We start from the raw sequence: 15120 nt of genomic DNA, 5'->3' as shown, positions 1-15120 counted from the left end.
CCCTGGCAACATCCTGTAAATGCTTTCTGCACCCTCTCAGGCTCATTGACAGATATGATGAATTGCACTATGCCAGAAACTAATAGTGTGGTTGACAGACTACAGCAATTAAAGACGTATTTACTGATCTTGATCACTTGTTGAAGGTGACACAACATCTCATACAACTGTATTTAGATCTTCAAAACTCAGCTCCTGATCATTGACTTCAGTGATGCTCTGCCCCATTATCTTTTGACTGTATGCCTGCAGCATCTCTTTGCCCACCGGCAATACAGGACATCCCAGTTTACTCCACCAAGACATCCTGTGCAGAGTTCAAAACTTTGGAACATGTTTTCTTCCATATTCTACCATTTTTCAATGTTTTCCAGGTAAAAGTTACCTTCTGCCAGTGACTGCCAATCATATCATCATCACTCTGCTAATGCATTCAGCCAACAAGAATACTTAGACTAGCTTGGTCAACCAGTTATCAGAATAAGCAAGTTTTGTGGAGTTATTGTATTGCCTGCATCACATCACTTTAACTGGCATTTAATGCATCCTGTGATTCCCGCTGCATGTGCTTGGGGGTCTATCAATATTAGCCAGCAAAACGATGCCACAAAATCTTTTTGCTACTTTTCCTTTCACAAAATATCAAAAATTGGTGAAGTAGCAGCAGGTTTCTTTATCATGAACAAAACTATCACACTAAAAGACAGAAAAAAAATGTAGTTTATCAGAAAAAAAGATAGTTGTGATCAGCCAGCAATTTTGAAAGCCAACCCAGTTGGTAAAAGTTTGACATTGAATGATATTGCAAAATAGATGATGATGAATTGGCAATCTGTTTTACATTCTCCTGATGTTTATTCTCATTAATTTTACTAATGCATGAAGTCAAAATGACCCTACTGATATATTCTGCATAACAACACTGTTAGACAGAGAAAATAGGAGCAGGAGTAGGTCATTTGGCCAACTGAGCCTGCTCCACCATTCAACCTGATTGTATATGTCCTTCCATCTTAATGCTGTACTCCCACACTATACACTTATTTCTTTATTAAATACACTCAGTGCTCTGATCTCTGCAGCTTTCTGTGGTAAAGAATTCCACAGGTTCACTACTCTCTGATTAAATACATTTCTTCTCATGGCATTCTGAAATGGCCTACTGGGTATCCTGAAACTGCGGGCCCCTTGCTCTGGAATTTCTAGCCAAAGGAAACTTTATCCCTGCAACTCAACTGTCCAACCCTATTAGAATTCGATATGATCCCTTTTCATTCTTCTAAACTCCAATGAATACAGCCCCAGTTGATAGATTGACAAGTAGGGCTGATTGTTTTAAAAATTCACTCATGGGACAAGGGCATTGTCATCCATCCCAGCATTTATTGTCTGTTGCTTTGTTGCCCTTGAGGAGGTGATTGTGAGCTACCTTCTTAAATTGCTGCCTCCATGTGCTATAGGTAGACCCACACTGCATGGCATAGTCCATTATTGATGACTGAATTCCTCTAGAGCTTAGTCATATTTAGACAGTGCAGATCTTGCTCACATTGACAAGCTTCGTGTTTATTGTCCATAATAAAATGCATAGCAAATTAAAGCATTGTCTTCTAAACAAATATAATAGCTAGAATAACATAACTACTGCTTTACAGTTATAACTGGATTACTAAGATACAAAATTAACTTTGAGTGTGACAATGAGAAGGTGGAGCATCTGTTTTTGACTAAATCCAATTGTACTCTTAGCAAAATTATGTTTTCAGAGAACCTCAAGGATCCAAATAGCCCCACTGAAATTTCTTAGTCCCATCAACGGTCACATTAGGGAGATAACTTTGGTGTTTTCTGATAACGTGCAACCAAATTGTAATCTTTATTCATGTAGATTCTTTGTAGCAGCTAATATTGTTGTGAGTTAGGGTTAGGGTTAGGGTTTCTGTACATTACAGTTCTGATACACTATTGTTTTTCAGTAAGTGGAAATAATTGGAAAACATAAATAAAATTGAAGTGAATTTTTATACTACTTTTGACCTTGTTGACCAAGTTGGCCTTGAGTTGTTTTCATAAACTTTATATTAGTAGAAAGGGTCCAGCTATTATAATTGTCTAATAGTGTGATGCATTACTTCAGCAATATTGATAACATGAAGTAAGGTAAGATAATGGTAACATTATGAGGCCTGTAATCCAGATGCCTAACCTAAAGCCCTGGGTCACTTAATTCAAATCCCATCATGGCAGCCAGTGGGAATTGTATGTCATATATCTGGAAAAGGTCTGAGCAACTGTGACTTTGTTCAATTCCATCTGGTACGTTAATGTCCCAGAAATAGAAGGAAGTCTGCCATCCTTTCCTAGTCCAGCCTACATGTGAGTCCAGACCCAGGTGGCCTCTGAAATGTTCAACAGAAATTAAGAATGAACAACGAATGCCAGTGGAACCCCTATGTCATGAAGGAGGAAGAGTAGGGTCATGGTCACTTTCTCCTGTGATTAATTCAGCCAACAGTGAGGTGTGGAAGTTTTCTCTGAGACGGAAAATAAGACTGAGTAACTATGTTTGGATTTTTCTGTTTTGGGCTTTTAACCCCCCCACCACCCACACCCCCCTCAAACTAATTTCAGAGACAAAAAGCATGGTAATTCCTGCTGAAGCTTACAAATTAACAGGGATGTTCATTAAACTTTCTGAATGAATGAGTGGAAACTTATTTTGCAAACAATGTGCCAAAGCAGACATAGAAATGGGGGGCATCCACATGAGGGAGTAGAAGGATGGGTTCTCATACAATGATATTCTTGTTAACTCATTGCATACGTTTGCAAAAGTAAAATGCAAATACCATAGCCAAGTGAGCAGGATGATCTGCCACCTGCTGGGCTCCAGTTTATGGGGGCCATATTTAAAAACCACATGATCAGCACTTCACTGTTTTCAAACCAGAAGCATCAGCCTGAGTTCATCAATCCCACCTAACCACCCTGGAAAATTCCGAGACCTAGTGCCTTGTGGCACCATGTTTCAGTAACACTTTAAGGCTGTTGAGGAGGGAAGAGATGTTCTTTTCCCAATCGTAACAGAAAGCCCTGCCGACTGACAATGACAGAACTATCTATAGATGCACTTCCAAGGACATCTGAAGCGAATCTGTCTCCAATGCCACAATATAATTTACTGCACTTCAACAGGGTGTGTATCACCTCTCTACTCAATGCCAATGCATACTCAGAAGGGCATGAAGCAGAGAACTGTCATGCAAGAGCTTGGACATGAACCATCTGCAGCACATTGCACGTGCAGTGAATGAATGCTACCAATGCAGCCACATGCACCGCGGTGGTACTGCCTCTCACAAATGTAGCACGATTCACAATAAAGCCAGAAATGAGCTATCACACTCAGGAGGTCTGGCACTATCAGTTAACTGATCACTCATCATAACCAGAAGAATGAACACATCTGATAACTTTTCACCAAAGAGCTGCATGGACAAGAGCACAACTAGAAAAGGCTGGATACTTAAGAAGTACCATAATTCATATAATGCTTAATAATTTTACTGTTTTTCATCATCCGTGGAACTTTGATGGGATTGTGCCACCATTCATCGTAGAATAGAATCCCTACAATGTGGAAACGGGCCATTTGGCCCAACAAGTCCACGCAGACCCTCTGAAGAATAACCCACCCAGACCCATTCCCGTACCCTATCACTTTACATTTGTTCCTAATAAATGCACTTGATTTACACATCCCTGAACACCATGGGCAATTTGTCATGGCCAATTCACCTAATCTGCACAACACTGGATTGTAGGAGGAAACCAGAGCACCTGGAGGAATCCCATGCAGACACAGGGACACACCCAAGGCTGGAATTGAATCTGGGTCCCTGACACTGTGAGGCAGCAGTGTTATATACTGAACCACCGTGCCACCCTTTCATTCAGGACCCTTAAATTCTCGTACCATATTTTTCATGCAAGTAGCACATAGGGATAATCAAAGCTTTAAAGATGGACATATCTATCTGTGTCTAGGAATGCTGGCATTGTTTTCATGTTCCTGTGTTAATACCTCTTAATACTTCTCTGTATATAGGAGAAAAATATATACAGCAAGCAAGACTGTGCCCAGTCAAGGAATGGAGAGGGTGCCAGTGCTAAAGATCACTCTGCCCTTTGAGAGATTGGGTAACAGTGGCAGCTCACAAAATTAGCAAATCTTTGTTTTTCAATGCAGCTTCTCAGATCACACTCCTAATTCAGAAGAGAAGAAGGACCCCATTCCCCAAACCCATCCATTCTAAAACTGTCTGAGAGGAAATAATCACAAGCCTCAGGGAATGCAACTTTATGCCTTCCCACTGTAAACCAATGCACAAGCATATATCTTGGTGGGTAAATCGATCTAAGAGCAGTCTTGGGTCTCCAGAAATCATAACTTCTGAATTCACTCACTATGAAGTCCAACATACCATTTGTCTTCTTCACTGCCTGCTGCACTTGCATTCTTAGTTTTGGTGTCTGGTGTACGTGGACACAGGGTGTCATTGCACCTTACAATTGACTTGGTCATGAAGCAGCCAAACTACTGAAAAAATTTGTTCTCTGGAGTTCAGAGGAACAAGTCTACCCAATGAGTCCATGTCCAATTTATAAAGAATTGGGCTTGTGAACACATATTTCTTGCCTTTGCAAAACAGGATTGAGATTGTGAACACAATTCCTGTTGCCTTGAGTGTTAATGAGTCTTCATGACATGCAAATGAATGCGGAAGATATTCCCAGATCGGAAAGCCATGAACATGAAAGTTCTGGGAACTTAAATCGAAACTTTAACCTACTGTTGAGAAACAGATTTTTTTTCTCAGTTCAGTTCTCCTGGTCACCCTTCTAAACAGTTGGGTCAGAAGACTATAAACAATCCATGTTAAAGCTTTTCTGTTTAGCTCTCTTGGTTGAACTTGAAATGAAAATTTATTTTAATATTCAGAATTTCCATCAAGCATGTAAAGGAAAAGTGTTGGATTGAGAGAATTTGATGAAATATCCTTTATTCTTGAACTGTAGAATCCATATAGTGTAGAAGCAGGTCATCTCGCCCAATGAGTCCACATCAACCCTCAGAAGAGCATCCTTCTGAGACACAGGCCCTACCTTCATAACCCTGCATTATGCATGACTAGCCCACCTTTCCCTGAATATTATGAGTAATTTAGCATGATCAATCTAACTAAACTGCACATATTTGGACTGTGGGAGGAAACAGCAGCACCTGAAGAAAACTCAAGTAGACACAGGGAGAATGTGCAAACTTCATACAGTCACCCAAGGGTAAAATTGAACCCAGGTCCCTAGCACTGTGAGATAGCACTGCTAATCACTGTGCCACTGTGCTGACCAAATACTCAGGTTGGTTTTTGATTTCTTTTCATTGATTCTTTGGTTACATATTTAAACAGAGGGTACTGAGACTATCACTGGGAGAATTGACTTGGATGAGTTATTCAGCTTGACAGCATGAAGAAGCTGAATTAATATTAGTTGCTACAGTCATTAACCCAGAGTGCTTCAGTGATCTCATTTCAATTGTGGTTATATTAATTCAGCTCCCTCACGGTGAATAAAATATCAACTCAGACTGGATTCTCTTCACGATATCATCGCCACTCACAATTTAAGACACTTTTTAATTAACTGGCACAGGCAGAAAAAGAAAAGGACACTGTGGCAATCATAACAATTTTAATTTTGCTTGAAGGATATTGATGGATGGATATTGACCCTGTTTTAGAAGTTATTTTATAGACTGTTTTTTTTCAGGTCATTCCATATGATAAACATTATTCATTGATCAAGATTATGGGCATGTTACCTGTTCTCGGAGCTCTGTCAATGAGTAGGTGAGAGCAGGCTACAATGTCTGATCTTGGCTCTGGGCCTCTCAGACTGGAAACCTTTGCTTGAGAATTATGATATGAACATACATCCTGCTATCTTGATACATCAACACCCTGTGGACATTATTTTCAGCAGAGCTAGATTACCAATCTTAAGCATTTGATGGAATCTTTTAAAAAATCCCTTCCCAAGTCGTATATCAGTTCCAATCAATACCCTTGAGCATCCAAGGCAGAACACTCAGCTCAACCAGCACAATTTTGTGAAAACTTTTACTTTGTTCAGCCCTTGCTACCAATTGCTGAGTTTTCTCTTTCAGACGAGAGGATAGAGCAGCGTGATTACCCTTGCTGGTATTCAGTAATGAGAAGGTAGATGAGGCATCTTCTGGGACAGAAGTGTGTGTGCTGCTAGGAAGAAGCTCATTTGGCTAAAGTTCAATTAATTTACAAAATAGAAGTCTTAGGCGAACAACAAATGCCATTCTAGCTAAGATTAGATTAGATTCTCTACAATGTGAAACAGGCCCTTCAGCCCAACACGTCCACCGACCCTCCAAAGAGTGACCCACCCAGATCCATTTCCCTCTGACTAATGCTCCTAACACTATGGGCAATTTAACGTGACCAGTTCACCTAACCTGCACATCTTTGGACTGTGGGAGGAAACCAGAGCACCCGGAGGAAACCTACGCAGACAAGGGGAGAATGTGCAAACTCCACACAGACAGTCTCCCGAGGCCCAAACCAAACCTGGAACGGTGGTGCTGTGAGGCAGCGGTGCTAACCACTGAGCCACCCTCTTAACATAGCTAACAAAAGCCATCCACACATTGACTTCAGTTCAAATCACTCTGTCAATATAATTACTGGATTGAAACTAAGTTTATATCCCTATTTTCTGCATACGCTCCCACCTTATTCATCTAAAAGAAGGTGATTTAACTTCAAGGACAGCTTTAGGAACAAGAAGTACCCTTGACCAAACTAAGCATTTTTTATGTTTGAGCACTCATAATGAATGCCAAGGAGCTATTTTGTCACGAGAGGCTTGAGAGTTGAAATGTCTCCTATACTAACCCAACATCCATTCGAGCACACTTTCCAGCAGGGGTCATTGAATCATGAAATCATTTAATGAATAGCAATCAGCACTGAAAAATATTCTCTCCCTAACTCAGGGGTGATGAGATCAATTGTCACGTCCCAACTGTTGCCTCAGGACATATCGATTGAATCTGGAGTGTATATGGTTCAGTAACATTGCACTTCTTCCCTTAACCATGAAGAATTCAATGAAGTGACTTGTGCTATTTCTGAAGTTGGAATTTAGCATGCATGAGCAATACTGTATAGAGAATCAGGTACTGCAAAAGAATGATATAATTGTTCATGTCACTATGTATGCTCACGTATTACGCTGAATATTGCTGAATATGTTCTCTGGCATGACCAGAACTTTCACAAGCTTAAATTGGATTCAGCTTAAACTGACATCATTTCAAACTTTGATTTGCTGACCAGCAGTGACCTTGCTTGAATTTCTCCCTCAGAGATGAAAGTGTGTATATGAATTTGGATTGGATCATGTAGGAAACGTAACATCGACACTGAGTTTGTCAGATCCTTTGTACTAAATGGAGTGTTTGGCTGCAGCAAGCAAAATGAATGGTGTGGCAAGGAATGTAAATCTCTTTTTTCTTTAATAAAAATATTTTGCTGTTGATATATTTCCAATAATTTTAAAAGCCTGCTATCAGTTGGTTTACAGAAAGGTAAAGAACTTCAACTTTAATGTCAGTACCTAATGTGAACAACAGAGTGTAAGAAAATATTGGCATTTCAGCCATCAATATCAAGGATTAGTGCAACCTCCTTCCTCCAAAGCATACTGAAGCAGTTTTGCCTAATAAGTATGTATTGCTGCATGGCCTCGACTCAGTGCCCCATCTGTTTTGCCTATGCTGCTTTGACCCGTAACCGTGCCTTGACTTCCTAGTTAATATTCTCAATTGACTGATCTCTTCTATTGTTGTGTACAGAACTTGCATAATGGTTTCAGAAACAGCTGCAAGGATTCAGCTAAGAGCAGCCATTGAAAATTTTATGAACAATAATGAATCTTCCCTTACATATTATGTTCACTTATTTTACAGAAGTCATGAATGCCCCATGTAATGTGAACCAGGTCATGGTTCAATCACAACTCCCTGACCCAAGCCATGGCGCAAAAGAATAGTTGAGAAGAGGAAGCACTGTCATGGAAAAGTCACTGCACAAATAGAGATGAAAGAATCAATGGATGACAGGAGAGAGGACACAAGTATATCACCAGCATATGTTAAAGGACATGATCCTCAATATTAATCCTTCCGGTGGGTAGATTGAGTTATAGAGGGAAACTAAATTTGCAAAAAAGCGAAAATAAAATTTCGAGGCAAATGTTTTGTGTTTCAAATATTCCAAGTCAAAGCAATCACACAGCATCACTGACCACAGTTTTCTCACAATCTTCATCAGATGTAATTTAATATTTATTTGTCCTGACATATAACACTGAGGTATGTTATCCTTACTATTACATGGAGACATGCTGATATAGCAATCTCCATTCAGCACAATTGTGAAATTATAATTTGAAGGTGTATTACTCAGATGATATAATTTTGCCTCCATGTATATTAGCAACTAAAGTGCTCAGTATTATCCAAACACATGTATGCAAAAATGTAAAGAAATGATTAATGGAGGTTGGTAAAAAATAACATTCTAACAGGCCATCAGAATATTTTTTAACATAAGAAGTGCCATGAGATGGACTGAAACTTTAATAGTAATAATTCCTTAGCAGTTTAGTTGGCAAGTACGCTGTTCAATACTGAATTAACCTACAGAGACCAGGAAATTCTTCAGTCTATTCTCACTTTTTTCTGTCAAATGTAGATGGAAATCAGGCCAACTTTACAGCATTATGAAGGTACTTCATCAATAAAGACAAATTATATTTGATTCTGCCAAAGTAGTCTATTCATTTAGTTCATGTTACCTTTTGCTTTTATTCAAATGAGAAGTCTCCCAACAAAAGGATAAATCTGACATTTACAATCTAAAGTGTTAAGTTGAATCTTTTTTGATGGTTGTAGCTGATTAAGTTTGCATGTTATTGCTCATAAAATGCTCATTCATGTCAAATGCTCCTAATCAACGCATTCGTAAATTTATCATGTTCTGCTAATGGTGTGCGTTTGTAGTCAGTTTGAATCTGACAGAATAATAGCCTGATGCTTTCAATTTTGTTAAATGCATGTGCAATTGTCCAATATTACAAATAATTGGTTGGAAAAACAACCCAAGATGGATTTATATTTAAAGAGTTTGTGAATTGCTATTTTACTAACTGCATTCTCTTGATCTCACACAGTTTTTTTTCTTCAAAAAAGTCAAAATTTCAAAAAAAACTATTATTCCATTTCTTTCTGGATGACTGAGAAAATCCAAGAAATAGTTTAACAAAGATAAAATTCAACAGTGTTCTGCTGAACTCTGGATTGACGAAAGAATTTTCACTAAAAATGTTGAACTAAGAACAAAACTGATTTACAAAAACATATGAACATAATAAATATATAACAGCAACTTTAATTATTTCAATCCAATATAATTATGGTTAAGATTTTCGTACCAATCCTGTGATTACTTACAGCATGTAAAGTTCCTTCATAAAATTAACGTCACTACATCAGTCACATCTGTGACAAGTAGGGCTTTTGTTTGCTTCTTTTTTGATGTACTTACAGTAAAGCTTGAAAATTAGGAACAATTCTGGAAGTTAAATCAGATGTCCTCATCTTTAATTTACAGCTGTCCTTATTTTCAAAATTATTCTTTGTGTGTAAAGTAAACCAAATGAGACAAACACCTCAGGATTGTTTTGGTCTCCTTGTTTTGGTCATCTTTATCTGGGTTTGTGTTAGTTCTTAATTAATTCTTAAGCCTTGCAATAATAGGATTGATTCATTTTCTGTTTCATGGTTTGTTGCCATTCCTGATTTCTTTTCCATTGTGGAACGCTGAGATCTTGGAATCTGCTGCATTGGCAGATTGCACAGGGTGAGATGGCACCTGTGGGATAAGAGTCCCGGTCAGATGACAAAACAAATTTGGGAATTAATAACCCACATCCTGTCTGTGAATCACCTCTCAATGTGCAGTAGCTGCTAACATTTGAAATTTGGGGAGTTATGTAAAGTGGTTTTTATCAATTGATTGGCAGGTACTGCAGAGTGAAGCAAGAACACCCATCTCACTGACATTTATAATGTGAATACCTGATTTCTTAAAACAATCATTAAAACACTCTTTATATGCAGCACTTTCACATTAAATATTTATATAACATAATTCAGATGGGCAATCTGTGATTAATAAATCAGAAAAAGTGATACCCGACTAAAATGATTCAGAACCATTGATGTTCAGAATACTCGTGTTATCTATATTTACAACATATAGGATGGAATTTTATTCTGCAGACAAGTAGCAGATTGGGTATATGTTGAGATTTGACCTGTCCACCTGAGTGGACAATGCCTGCATGGTGGAAGTGGAAGAGGTGGGAGTGGGAGAGGTGGGGGTGGGGATGATGATGGTGGTAGTGGTTGTGTGTGTGTGTGTGTGTGTGTGTGTGTGTGTGTGTGTGTGTGTGTGTGTGTGTGTGTGTGTGTGTGTGTGTGTGTGTGTGTGTGCGCGCGCGCTTCGTAATGACCCGCAGTCTACATAAGGTGCTGTAGATTAGCATAGGAGACTTGCATAAAAGCTTTTTAACTTAACCTGAACCAGTTAACACCTTTATGGTATCAAAATCTTATGTCAGCTGCAGCTCAGTGAAAGCAGTCACACCTCCAAATTAGAAAATTGTAGGATTAAAACCTATACGAAAAATGTAAGCTCAAAATTTAGGCAAGTGCATCAGTGCATTACTGGGATACTACTTTCTGTGTGGCTGCCATGTTATTGTATTTCAAAACTGACTACGCTTAAGAAAAATACTTTGTTGGCTGTACATTTCTCTGGAAGTTTCTGAGGTCATGCTAGTAAAAATGCAAGTCATTCTTTTTCAACAATATCGCAGAAAGCTTGGGCAAAATTTTGAGAAAATCAGCATATTTCTTAGCTATTTGAGAGGTACTGCTCCTGTAAACATGGATATTTCAAAAACATTCATTTCAGTGGGTCAGAAGGCTAACCATTGCTCTATAGTCAAGACTCAAATCCAACCTAATTTGACTGGATAAGAAACATCTCCTCAATATACATTGGTTGAAAGGGTTGAAATTAGAATGGAGTTTGGGATATCTCACTCCAATACTTCATGAAGATAGGCTCATCATCCAAAACTAGTAGACAACAAGGAATGACTGGTGCAGAAAATTGAAAAATATTGCATTGGTGTTGTGTGTGATATGCTTTTTAGTTTGCTAAAATGTTGGGGCAGAAAATGTCACATCTAGCTCGAACATATTTAACCTTAAAATACCCAAGCTACAAAATAAAAAGTCTTCTGTTTTCACACATTGCGCAATGATGAAATTTATCCCATTTCACAACAAATGAATCTCTATTGTGAATTCTTTACTGGGAACTTTTGGTAGCCCTTAAATTATTTACAATATCTTCTGCACTTGGTATCTCTTGAAAAACGTATGTTGTTTTTATGTGAAAAAGGATTCATAAAATAACTGGCCAATGACTTTAAAGTGCAAGGAATCAGCTGCGTGTTGGTTACAAGTTTGTCTATAAACAATCCCTTATCAGCTTTAGATTGACTGACCAGATATTTTAGCCCTGTGCTATGTTGATATATGCAAGGTTACGACCACCAGACAAGATGCCATCATTAAATCTAAGGACAGACCCATAAAGGAAGCCTTGTTTCTAAAAAAAGACTAACCAGAGGCACATTGTGTCATATTCAGCATCTTTTGGCTGAAACAGATGCAGACTTCTACTAGCAATCAACACCATATGGAAGTCATCACTGCTATTGTTTTCTTTGTTCTGATTCTTGACTGACAGTTCTGTAGCCAGAAGCTGTGAAAATGTTGGGATAAATACCCGTAGGATTGTTCTAACCCTTGAGGTCACTGTACACAGTTCTGCCTCACAATCAGGTTGCTCTACTCAGGCAACAGTCCATGAGGCCTCTTGTAAGCTAATACAGAAAACGTTTCAGCTGACCTTCAGCATTCTAATTTAGGAAAGTCAATTTTCAAATAAAAGCAAGAATCAAGAACTGGACTATTTGTCTTTTAATCTGTCGATTCATATTTACATCTGAATAGCCTTACTTCTTAATAACTCTTCATGCAGTCTTTTTTTCTCAGTTAGAGTTCTAATCCATGTCAATGTGTTAAGTTCTGTTGGTTTAAATAGGTCTTCAGTGCAACTGGGTAGATAATTTTGTTTACAGTAAATACAGCAAAGGTACCTTATTTTTTCTCTTGTACATCTGACATAGCTCAAGTTTCAGTTGTTCGAAAGCATAAACCTAACTATCAAAACTTACTTTTGCCCAGAGCTAAGGGAGAATGGTTTAAAATGGAGCTAAAATTCAAACATTCATAAAAATACCAATGAAATAATTAGCATTAAAATTAGTTGGAATACTTAATCTTTGAAATCTTATGATAAAGATTGAACTATCTTCTCGTTAAACTAACCATGAACTTAAAGAGTGAATAAACCATTTTCTCACAAATCTGACATTTTGGACATACTTTGGGTGATTTTTTTTGGCTAGGTCCCATTGTTATCAAATTTCGTGGAGGGCTTCTCTCCATGAGGTCTAATGAGACCTTTCACTGAATCTCACGAAACTCACATCACTACTTATTAACCACACCCCTATGGTGTCCGGTCCCACCTGGTCCTAGCTTCATTCTACCATGTGTCATTCTTGGAAGAACTCACCACTTGGTGTATACTTGCTAAAAGACCAGCATCCCTGTTATCATCTGAATTTTTAAAAGCTGCTGTTCAACCAGACAAGCTATGCTATGCTGTTGCTGTGCAGCATTCTGAAACTGCCCTGTTTTGTCAAAGGATAGCCTTTCCAATGAAGGCGAAAATGGTGCCATGATTCTCCTGGACCCTGGAGGTCCTGATGCGCGATGGGCTCCAGAGTAGAACTGACGTCTTTCTGGAGGACTGGCAGGCAAGATCATGCCACCAGAACATGGTTTGAGTTTGGGTTCCAGGTCCGTGCTGTATCTGCAGTTTGGATGAACATTTAGTTGTGATGCAAAAAGGTCAATGACCTTCTCTGCTTTACTAAAGTTAGTGCCACATGTGTGTTAAGTGCCCTGGACAGCTCACTTTCTTTGGACCCCGTACACAGCACTAACAGCTATGCCATCACCTTCATCACAATCAATCCCTCCCTGTCAATCATTACAGCGTTAGTGTGAATGAAATGCTCAGTAATGTTGATAACAGGGAGGTGTATAGTTCACAAGGAACCAATGTATTAGGATCACCAGATCAGCAAGTCTGTAAGTCTGTGTCCTGTACAGTGAATGGGTCTGAATGTAATGTCCTTGTCCTTTAACGGGCATCACAGCCTATTTCCTCACAGTTTGAAACATTTAACTAGCCCACTCCAGATGTGCTGACAGTAATTTCCTTTCCCACTGCGTAGTTTTGATTTCCAGCATTGTGCAGGTTGACAGTGATTGCTCTTTGGACAATAGTTTCCAGCCTCTGCCTCTGTATATCGGTAAAGCCACCAAATATCCAGATCTACTTCCTGATTCACAGCCCTTCCTGTGAATTTCCTAGGCTTCAAACCACCCGAGGTCCTAATTCAACACTTCTATGTGACCCTCATATCTTTTTGTTTTATTCACTCAAGGGATGTAGGAATCACTGGCTAGGCAAGCATTCATTGCCCATCTCCTATTCCCCAGAGGGCAGATAGGTGCCAGCCAAATTGCCATGGATGTGGAATCACATGTCGGCCAGGCCAGAGAAGGAGGTCAGATTTCCTGCCCTAAAGGTACCAGTATCGGTTTTTCCGATAATTGACAATGATTTCAAAGTCAGACCGATTAGATGCCAAATTCCAGATTTATTTTTTTAAAATTGAATGCAAAGTCTACCATCTGCCATGGCAAGATTCAAAACCAGGTCCGCAGAGCATCATCTGGTTTTCTAGATTAATAGTCTCCAATGAGCCCTTGGTATATAAGGTGACCATTCCAGGAGTAGTTTTACACTGTCCCCCACATTAGACCCTGACTTCCCCTAGAAAGCTTTCCTGTATCCCTTTCATACAATTACAATTATCCAGCTTTACAACTGCCATCAGCCTTCCCTCAGTCTCCAATTCCCATCTATACGTTCTTGAGTTTCCTTCCCACAGCAGTGACCAACCTTATTCCTAACCTTTTCCCTAGTTTCTCTGAACAGACCAAATGGACTGATCATGCCCCACATCCTTGAGTGATCGAAATGAACAGTTCCAGAGGAGAAGAGCCCAGAACCCCAAATGATATTTGTACATCCAACTCATCAACTGATTTGCACCCCACTCCCCAGACTGGCCACTATGAAGTCCTAGGAGAGACCATGACCCAGTCCTCAGACTGCAGAGACACAGACTCCCTAACTCCCTGAGAACACTCAAAACAGAAGACTGATTGTGGCCAATCCCTGGAATGAAATCAGCAGCTGTCCTTGACTTACTCTACCAAGACTCACTCCTGACTGATAGCTGCCTCCACAGACTTTGGGGAGGACTACTCCCATAAGACTTTAAGACATGGCTACTTGTTTGCAGCACAGACAATGTGTTTGCTGCATATACTACAGGCACGTGTGAGACCGATGTATCATGCTGCCAAACATTAAAACGTACGCTGTCCTAAGGGCTGCTGGACAGCAAGGGAAGCTGCATGGTTATGTAACTTCACTAATGGGCAAGGTAAGCCAAGAATGTAGGTAGGCATGAAATGAGTGAGCACTCAGAGTACAAACAAGCAGACCCTGTGATGCAGCCAGGTGGAATCATGAGCTGGGTGCCTGTAAAGTGTGCTGGGAGCAGCCTTTCAATGCTCATCGTGGTGCACCATGCAATCCAAATCTGTGCTTCCTAAGCATCCTGAAAATAAATCAGAGAAGTGCCGGAAAGATCCTGAGGGATTGGCAATTATCA

The sequence above is a fragment of the Hemiscyllium ocellatum genome, chromosome 36 (assembly GCF_020745735.1).
Source record: "Hemiscyllium ocellatum isolate sHemOce1 chromosome 36, sHemOce1.pat.X.cur, whole genome shotgun sequence".
Lineage (NCBI taxonomy): Eukaryota > Metazoa > Chordata > Chondrichthyes > Orectolobiformes > Hemiscylliidae > Hemiscyllium > Hemiscyllium ocellatum.
The sequence above is the reverse complement of the archived record's forward strand: the minus strand, read 5'-3'. Positions refer to the sequence as shown.